The following is a 9124-nucleotide window of genomic DNA, read 5'->3' on the forward strand; positions in this document are numbered from 1 at the left end:
TTCTGTGGAATTGGAAAACCATTAGAGTTAAACGAGTATTGAAAATGGGGAATCTTTTAATACCTCGGTTTACTTAATGTGGGTTTTGAGGAAAATGTTTAAGTTAACTGGGTATTAAGAATGGGGAATCTCTTAATGTCTCGGTTACTTAATGTTTGTTTTGAAAATCACTTCAGTAAATGAGTATTAAGAATGGGGAATCTCTTAATGTCTCGTTTACTGAATGTTTTGTGTGGAAATCGTTTAAGTCAAAAGTATATTAAGAATGGGGAATCTCTTGATATGTCTGTTTGCTTAACGTTTTGTTTTGAAAATCATTAAGATAAATCAGTATTAAGAATGGGGAATCTCTTAATGACTTATTTATTTAATGTTGTTTTGAAAATCGCTTAAGTTAAATGGGTATTAAAAATGGGGAATCTTTTAATATCTGCATTTGCTTAACGATTGTTGTGGATGGAGTCTGTGTATGCTCATGCATTTCATTTTGGTAAATTGTGTTGACCCGTGATAGGTGACACCTTGGTAAACTGTACTGACCCGTGATAGGTGGTACGTTTACGATTTACATTTTGGTAAATCGCGTTGACCCGTGATAGGTGACACCTTGGTAAACTGTACTGACCCGTGATAGGTGGTACGTTTACGATTTACATTTTGGTAAATCGCGTTGACCCGTGATAGGTGACACCTTGGTAAACTGTACTGACCCGTGATAGGTGGTACGTTTACGATTTACATTTTTGGTAAATCGTGTTGACCCGTGATAGGTGACACCTTGGTAAACTGTACTGACCCGTGATAGGTGGTACATTTACGATTCCCGCTTTTTCTTTTAGTAAATCGTGTTGACCCGTGATAGGTGACACCTCGGTAAACTGTACTGACCCGTGATAGGTGGTACGTTTACGATTTACATTTTTGGTAAATCGTGTTGACCCGTGATAGGTGACACCTCGGTAAACTGTACTGACCCGTGATAGGTGGTACATTTACGATTCCCGCTTTTTCTTTTAGTAAATCGTGTTGACCCGTGATAGGTGACACCTCGGTAAACTGTACTGACCCGTGATAGGTGGTACATTTACGATTCCCGCTTTTTCTTTTAGTAAATCGTGTTGACCCGTGATAGGTGACACCTCGGTAAACTGTACTGACCCGTGATAGGTGGTACATTTACGATTCCCGCTTTTTCTTTTAGTAAATCGTGTTGACCCGTGATAGGTGACACCATGGTAACTGTACTGACCCGTGATAGGTGGTACATTTACGATTCCCGCTTTTTCTTTTAGTAAATCGTGTTGACCCGTGATAGGTGACACCTCGGTAAACTGTACTGACCCGTGATAGGTGGTACATTTACGATTCCCGCTTTTTCTTTTAGTAAATCGTGTTGACCCGTGATAGGTGACACCTCGGTAAACTGTACTGACCCGTGATAGGTGGTACATTTACGATTCCCGCTTTTTCTTTTAGTAAATCGTGTTGACCCGTGATAGGTGACACCTCGGTAAACTGTACTGACCCGTGATAGGTGGTACATTTACGATTCCCGCTTTTTCTTTTAGTAAATCGTGTTGACCCGTGATAGGTGACACCTCGGTAAACTGTACTGACCCGTGATAGGTGGTACATTTACGATTCCCGCTTTTTCTTTTAGTAAATCGTGTTGACCCGTGATAGGTGACACCTCGGTAAACTGTACTGACCCGTGATAGGTGGTACATTTACGATTCCCGCTTTTTCTTTTAGTAAATCGTGTTGACCCGTGATAGGTGACACCTCGGTAAACTGTACTGACCCGTGATAGGTGGTACATTTACGATTCCCGCTTTTTCTTTTAGTAAATCGTGTTGACCCGTGATAGGTGACACCTCGGTAAACTGTACTGACCCGTGATAGGTGGTACATTTACGATTCCCGCTTTTTCTTTTAGTAAATCGTGTTGACCCGTGATAGGTGACACCTCGGTAAACTGTACTGACCCGTGATAGGTGGTACATTTACGATTCCCGCTTTTTCTTTTAGTAAATCGTGTTGACCCGTGATAGGTGACACCTCGGTAAACTGTACTGACCCGTGATAGGTGGTACATTTACGATTCCCGCTTTTTCTTTTAGTAAATCGTGTTGACCCGTGATAGGTGACACCTCGGTAAACTGTACTGACCCGTGATAGGTGGTACATTTACGATTCCCGCTTTTTCTTTTAGTAAATCGTGTTGACCCGTGATAGGTGACACCTCGGTAAACTGTACTGACCCGTGATAGGTGGTACATTTACGATTCCCGCTTTTTCTTTTAGTAAATCGTGTTGACCCGTGATAGGTGACACCTCGGTAAACTGTACTGACCCGTGATAGGTGGTACATTTACGATTCCCGCTTTTTCTTTTAGTAAATCGTGTTGACCCGTGATAGGTGACACCTCGGTAAACTGTACTGACCCGTGATAGGTGGTACATTTACGATTCCCGCTTTTTCTTTTAGTAAATCGTGTTGACCCGTGATAGGTGACACCTCGGTAAACTGTACTGACCCGTGATAGGTGGTACATTTACGATTCCCGCTTTTTCTTTTAGTAAATCGTGTTGACCCGTGATAGGTGACACCTCGGTAAACTGTACTGACCCGTGATAGGTGGTACATTTACGATTCCCGCTTTTTCTTTTAGTAAATCGTGTTGACCCGTGATAGGTGACACCTCGGTAAACTGTACTGACCCGTGATAGGTGGTACATTTACGATTCCCGCTTTTTCTTTTAGTAAATCGTGTTGACCCGTGATAGGTGACACCTCGGTAAACTGTACTGACCCGTGATAGGTGGTACATTTACGATTCCCGCTTTTTCTTTTAGTAAATCGTGTTGACCCGTGATAGGTGACACCTCGGTAAACTGTACTGACCCGTGATAGGTGGTACATTTACGATTCCCGCTTTTTCTTTTAGTAAATCGTGTTGACCCGTGATAGGTGACACCTCGGTAAACTGTACTGACCCGTGATAGGTGGTACATTTACGATTCCCGCTTTTTCTTTTAGTAAATCGTGTTGACCCGTGATAGGTGACACCTCGGTAAACTGTACTGACCCGTGATAGGTGGTACATTTACGATTCCCGCTTTTTCTTTTAGTAAATCGTGTTGACCCGTGATAGGTGACACCTCGGTAAACTGTACTGACCCGTGATAGGTGGTACATTTACGATTCCCGCTTTTTCTTTTAGTAAATCGTGTTGACCCGTGATAGGTGACACCTCGGTAAACTGTACTGACCCGTGATAGGTGGTACATTTACGATTCCCGCTTTTTCTTTTAGTAAATCGTGTTGACCCGTGATAGGTGACACCTCGGTAAACTGTACTGACCCGTGATAGGTGGTACATTTACGATTCCCGCTTTTTCTTTTAGTAAATCGTGTTGACCCGTGATAGGTGACACCTCGGTAAACTGTACTGACCCGTGATAGGTGGTACATTTACGATTCCCGCTTTTTCTTTTAGTAAATCGTGTTGACCCGTGATAGGTGACACCTCGGTAAACTGTACTGACCCGTGATAGGTGGTACATTTACGATTCCCGCTTTTTCTTTTAGTAAATCGTGTTGACCCGTGATAGGTGACACCTCGGTAAACTGTACTGACCCGTGATAGGTGGTACATTTACGATTCCCGCTTTTTCTTTTAGTAAATCGTGTTGACCCGTGATAGGTGACACCTCGGTAAACTGTACTGACCCGTGATAGGTGGTACATTTACGATTCCCGCTTTTTCTTTTAGTAAATCGTGTTGACCCGTGATAGGTGACACCTCGGTAAACTGTACTGACCCGTGATAGGTGGTACATTTACGATTCCCGCTTTTTCTTTTAGTAAATCGTGTTGACCCGTGATAGGTGACACCTCGGTAAACTGTACTGACCCGTGATAGGTGGTACATTTACGATTCCCGCTTTTTCTTTTAGTAAATCGTGTTGACCCGTGATAGGTGACACCTCGGTAAACTGTACTGACCCGTGATAGGTGGTACATTTACGATTCCCGCTTTTTCTTTTAGTAAATCGTGTTGACCCGTGATAGGTGACACCTCGGTAAACTGTACTGACCCGTGATAGGTGGTACATTTACGATTCCCGCTTTTTCTTTTAGTAAATCGTGTTGACCCGTGATAGGTGACACCTCGGTAAACTGTACTGACCCGTGATAGGTGGTACATTTACGATTCCCGCTTTTTCTTTTAGTAAATCGTGTTGACCCGTGATAGGTGACACCTCGGTAAACTGTACTGACCCGTGATAGGTGGTACATTTACGATTCCCGCTTTTTCTTTTAGTAAATCGTGTTGACCCGTGATAGGTGACACCTCGGTAAACTGTACTGACCCGTGATAGGTGGTACATTTACGATTCCCGCTTTTTCTTTTAGTAAATCGTGTTGACCCGTGATAGGTGACACCTCGGTAAACTGTACTGACCCGTGATAGGTGGTACATTTACGATTCCCGCTTTTTCTTTTAGTAAATCGTGTTGACCCGTGATAGGTGACACCTCGGTAAACTGTACTGACCCGTGATAGGTGGTACATTTACGATTCCCGCTTTTTCTTTTAGTAAATCGTGTTGACCCGTGATAGGTGACACCTCGGTAAACTGTACTGACCCGTGATAGGTGGTACATTTACGATTCCCGCTTTTTCTTTTAGTAAATCGTGTTGACCCGTGATAGGTGACACCTCGGTAAACTGTACTGACCCGTGATAGGTGGTACATTTACGATTCCCGCTTTTTCTTTTAGTAAATCGTGTTGACCCGTGATAGGTGACACCTCGGTAAACTGTACTGACCCGTGATAGGTGGTACATTTACGATTCCCGCTTTTTCTTTTAGTAAATCGTGTTGACCCGTGATAGGTGACACCTCGGTAAACTGTACTGACCCGTGATAGGTGGTACATTTACGATTCCCGCTTTTTCTTTTAGTAAATCGTGTTGACCCGTGATAGGTGACACCTCGGTAAACTGTACTGACCCGTGATAGGTGGTACATTTACGATTCCCGCTTTTTCTTTTAGTAAATCGTGTTGACCCGTGATAGGTGACACCTCGGTAAACTGTACTGACCCGTGATAGGTGGTACATTTACGATTCCCGCTTTTTCTTTTAGTAAATCGTGTTGACCCGTGATAGGTGACACCTCGGTAAACTGTACTGACCCGTGATAGGTGGTACATTTACGATTCCCGCTTTTTCTTTTAGTAAATCGTGTTGACCCGTGATAGGTGACACCTCGGTAAACTGTACTGACCCGTGATAGGTGGTACATTTACGATTCCCGCTTTTTCTTTTAGTAAATCGTGTTGACCCGTGATAGGTGACACCTCGGTAAACTGTACTGACCCGTGATAGGTGGTACATTTACGATTCCCGCTTTTTCTTTTAGTAAATCGTGTTGACCCGTGATAGGTGACACCTCGGTAAACTGTACTGACCCGTGATAGGTGGTACATTTACGATTCCCGCTTTTTCTTTTAGTAAATCGTGTTGACCCGTGATAGGTGACACCTCGGTAAACTGTACTGACCCGTGATAGGTGGTACATTTACGATTCCCGCTTTTTCTTTTAGTAAATCGTGTTGACCCGTGATAGGTGACACCTCGGTAAACTGTACTGACCCGTGATAGGTGGTACATTTACGATTCCCGCTTTTTCTTTTAGTAAATCGTGTTGACCCGTGATAGGTGACACCTCGGTAAACTGTACTGACCCGTGATAGGTGGTACATTTACGATTCCCGCTTTTTCTTTTAGTAAATCGTGTTGACCCGTGATAGGTGACACCTCGGTAAACTGTACTGACCCGTGATAGGTGGTACATTTACGATTCCCGCTTTTTCTTTTAGTAAATCGTGTTGACCCGTGATAGGTGACACCTCGGTAAACTGTACTGACCCGTGATAGGTGGTACATTTACGATTCCCGCTTTTTCTTTTAGTAAATCGTGTTGACCCGTGATAGGTGACACCTCGGTAAACTGTACTGACCCGTGATAGGTGGTACATTTACGATTCCCGCTTTTTCTTTTAGTAAATCGTGTTGACCCGTGATAGGTGACACCTCGGTAAACTGTACTGACCCGTGATAGGTGGTACATTTACGATTCCCGCTTTTTCTTTTAGTAAATCGTGTTGACCCGTGATAGGTGACACCTCGGTAAACTGTACTGACCCGTGATAGGTGGTACATTTACGATTCCCGCTTTTTCTTTTAGTAAATCGTGTTGACCCGTGATAGGTGACACCTCGGTAAACTGTACTGACCCGTGATAGGTGGTACATTTACGATTCCCGCTTTTTCTTTTAGTAAATCGTGTTGACCCGTGATAGGTGACACCTCGGTAAACTGTACTGACCCGTGATAGGTGGTACATTTACGATTCCCGCTTTTTCTTTTAGTAAATCGTGTTGACCCGTGATAGGTGACACCTCGGTAAACTGTACTGACCCGTGATAGGTGGTACATTTACGATTCCCGCTTTTTCTTTTAGTAAATCGTGTTGACCCGTGATAGGTGACACCTCGGTAAACTGTACTGACCCGTGATAGGTGGTACATTTACGATTCCCGCTTTTTCTTTTAGTAAATCGTGTTGACCCGTGATAGGTGACACCTCGGTAAACTGTACTGACCCGTGATAGGTGGTACATTTACGATTCCCGCTTTTTCTTTTAGTAAATCGTGTTGACCCGTGATAGGTGACACCTCGGTAAACTGTACTGACCCGTGATAGGTGGTACATTTACGATTCCCGCTTTTTCTTTTAGTAAATCGTGTTGACCCGTGATAGGTGACACCTCGGTAAACTGTACTGACCCGTGATAGGTGGTACATTTACGATTCCCGCTTTTTCTTTTAGTAAATCGTGTTGACCCGTGATAGGTGACACCTCGGTAAACTGTACTGACCCGTGATAGGTGGTACATTTACGATTCCCGCTTTTTCTTTTAGTAAATCGTGTTGACCCGTGATAGGTGACACCTCGGTAAACTGTACTGACCCGTGATAGGTGGTACATTTACGATTCCCGCTTTTTCTTTTAGTAAATCGTGTTGACCCGTGATAGGTGACACCTCGGTAAACTGTACTGACCCGTGATAGGTGGTACATTTACGATTCCCGCTTTTTCTTTTAGTAAATCGTGTTGACCCGTGATAGGTGACACCTCGGTAAACTGTACTGACCCGTGATAGGTGGTACATTTACGATTCCCGCTTTTTCTTTTAGTAAATCGTGTTGACCCGTGATAGGTGACACCTCGGTAAACTGTACTGACCCGTGATAGGTGGTACATTTACGATTCCCGCTTTTTCTTTTAGTAAATCGTGTTGACCCGTGATAGGTGACACCTCGGTAAACTGTACTGACCCGTGATAGGTGGTACATTTACGATTCCCGCTTTTTCTTTTAGTAAATCGTGTTGACCCGTGATAGGTGACACCTCGGTAAACTGTACTGACCCGTGATAGGTGGTACATTTACGATTCCCGCTTTTTCTTTTAGTAAATCGTGTTGACCCGTGATAGGTGACACCTCGGTAAACTGTACTGACCCGTGATAGGTGGTACATTTACGATTCCCGCTTTTTCTTTTAGTAAATCGTGTTGACCCGTGATAGGTGACACCTCGGTAAACTGTACTGACCCGTGATAGGTGGTACATTTACGATTCCCGCTTTTTCTTTTAGTAAATCGTGTTGACCCGTGATAGGTGACACCTCGGTAAACTGTACTGACCCGTGATAGGTGGTACATTTACGATTCCCGCTTTTTCTTTTAGTAAATCGTGTTGACCCGTGATAGGTGACACCTCGGTAAACTGTACTGACCCGTGATAGGTGGTACATTTACGATTCCCGCTTTTTCTTTTAGTAAATCGTGTTGACCCGTGATAGGTGACACCTCGGTAAACTGTACTGACCCGTGATAGGTGGTACATTTACGATTCCCGCTTTTTCTTTTAGTAAATCGTGTTGACCCGTGATAGGTGACACCTCGGTAAACTGTACTGACCCGTGATAGGTGGTACATTTACGATTCCCGCTTTTTCTTTTAGTAAATCGTGTTGACCCGTGATAGGTGACACCTCGGTAAACTGTACTGACCCGTGATAGGTGGTACATTTACGATTCCCGCTTTTTCTTTTAGTAAATCGTGTTGACCCGTGATAGGTGACACCTCGGTAAACTGTACTGACCCGTGATAGGTGGTACATTTACGATTCCCGCTTTTTCTTTTAGTAAATCGTGTTGACCCGTGATAGGTGACACCTCGGTAAACTGTACTGACCCGTGATAGGTGGTACATTTACGATTCCCGCTTTTTCTTTTAGTAAATCGTGTTGACCCGTGATAGGTGACACCTCGGTAAACTGTACTGACCCGTGATAGGTGGTACATTTACGATTCCCGCTTTTTCTTTTAGTAAATCGTGTTGACCCGTGATAGGTGACACCTCGGTAAACTGTACTGACCCGTGATAGGTGGTACATTTACGATTCCCGCTTTTTCTTTTAGTAAATCGTGTTGACCCGTGATAGGTGACACCTCGGTAAACTGTACTGACCCGTGATAGGTGGTACATTTACGATTCCCGCTTTTTCTTTTAGTAAATCGTGTTGACCCGTGATAGGTGACACCTCGGTAAACTGTACTGACCCGTGATAGGTGGTACATTTACGATTCCCGCTTTTTCTTTTAGTAAATCGTGTTGACCCGTGATAGGTGACACCTCGGTAAACTGTACTGACCCGTGATAGGTGGTACATTTACGATTCCCGCTTTTTCTTTTAGTAAATCGTGTTGACCCGTGATAGGTGACACCTCGGTAAACTGTACTGACCCGTGATAGGTGGTACATTTACGATTCCCGCTTTTTCTTTTAGTAAATCGTGTTGACCCGTGATAGGTGACACCTCGGTAAACTGTACTGACCCGTGATAGGTGGTACATTTACGATTCCCGCTTTTTCTTTTAGTAAATCGTGTTGACCCGTGATAGGTGACACCTCGGTAAACTGTACTGACCCGTGATAGGTGGTACATTTACGATTCCCGCTTTTTCTTTTAGTAAATCGTGTTG

Source organism: Cicer arietinum, chromosome 3 (genome assembly GCF_000331145.2).
Source record: "Cicer arietinum cultivar CDC Frontier isolate Library 1 chromosome 3, Cicar.CDCFrontier_v2.0, whole genome shotgun sequence".
NCBI lineage: Eukaryota > Viridiplantae > Streptophyta > Magnoliopsida > Fabales > Fabaceae > Cicer > Cicer arietinum.